Source organism: Oratosquilla oratoria, unplaced genomic scaffold (genome assembly GCF_046742065.1).
Source record: "Oratosquilla oratoria isolate Oo_2021 unplaced genomic scaffold, ASM4674206v1 SCAFFOLD85, whole genome shotgun sequence".
Taxonomy (NCBI): domain Eukaryota; kingdom Metazoa; phylum Arthropoda; class Malacostraca; order Stomatopoda; family Squillidae; genus Oratosquilla; species Oratosquilla oratoria.
Genome location: NW_027467749.1, coordinates 382,501 through 384,075, shown reverse-complemented (window position 1 = coordinate 384,075; position 1,575 = coordinate 382,501).

Here is a 1,575-nt window from a genome sequence, read left to right as displayed (position 1 = left end):
GGAAGGCCCAAGAGGTCGAAACGTCTGGTTCTGAATAAAGCTCCATACTCTAGCCTTAACGTTTCATTTTGCCACCTCACCTCCATATTTGTCTGTGTTTACATATATATATATATATATATATATATATATATATATATATATATATATATATATATATATATATATATATATATATATATATATGTGTGTGTGTGTGTGTGTGTGTGTGTGTGTGTGTGTGTGTGTGTGTGTGTGTGTGTGTGTGTGTGTGTGTGTGTGTGTGTGTGTGTGTGTGTGTGTGTGTGTGTGTGTGTGTGTGTGTGTGTGTGTGTGTGTGTGTGTGTGTTTATGTGCTTATGTGCGTATTTGTGTGCTTGTGTGTGGGTGTGATTCGCCATGGTCTTAGATCACATAGACATAGACATAGACATAGAAGGGTCCCGGAAGAGGCTATTGAGCCACTGACTCCGGCTCTAAATGACTAAATCTTAGGTCATCTGGGGTCTAGTGGTCACTGTGGTCTAGGTGTTTGTTATTTATTTGAGCTGTTTAATCGAATATTTGATCTTGATGTTTCCATACACTATCCTTTTTCTTTTCAAAACTCACAACTGAATTTGCATTCACAACATGATCAGGAAGACTATTCCAGTTGTTCACAACACGACTGCAGAAAGTGAATTTCCTGATGTCCAATCTTGGGCGCTACTTGTAGATCCTCTTGGTGTGGCCTCGAGTCACTGAACCGGCAAGTTGAATAAATAATCTCCTGCTCACTTCACTATCATATAAATTGTTCACAATCTTAAAGTTTTTTATCATGTCCCCTCTTGATCTACGGTATGATAGTGTAGGAAGGTCTAATTTCCTCAATCGTTCAGGGTAAGGCAAATCCTTCAGGCGAGGGACCAACTTTGTTGCTCTTCTTTGAACTGCTTCCACAGCCTCAATGTCCTTTTTCTTGTATGGACACCATACCTGATTAGCGTATTCCAAATGTGGTCGGACTAGTGCAGTGTATAATGACTTGAATATGGTCTCGTTCAATGTTACGAAAGTTCCTCTTATTAGCCCGACCAGTCTATTTGCTTTATTGATTTTCTCAGCCAAGTGTGCTGTGAACTTCAGCTCGTCATCAATTACAACTCCCAGATCCTTCTCTACTTTGATTCCTGTCAATTCTTCTTCCATAGAATATTTCTTATTGTCCACATTTGATTTCTCGATTCTCATCACATAGCACTTCTTGGGATGAAATCTCATCAGCCACTTCTCTGACCAGCTTCTCATCCTCACGAGATGTTCTTGCAATTTCTCACAGTCCTGGCTTTCATGAATCCTCCTGAATACTTTAGTGTCGTCTGCATACAAGAATAATTCGCTGTTGATTACAGAATCTGGCAAGTCATTAATATATAAAACAAACAGTAGCGGACCCAACACAGATCCCTGAGGTACACCGCTGACCACGTCCCTCCATTCTGACTCAACTCCACTGACAATCACTCTTTGTTTTCTATCCTTGAGAAAGTCTGCTATCCATGACAAAATGTTAACTCTGATGTTAAAACTCTTGATCTTCTGAACTAGCCT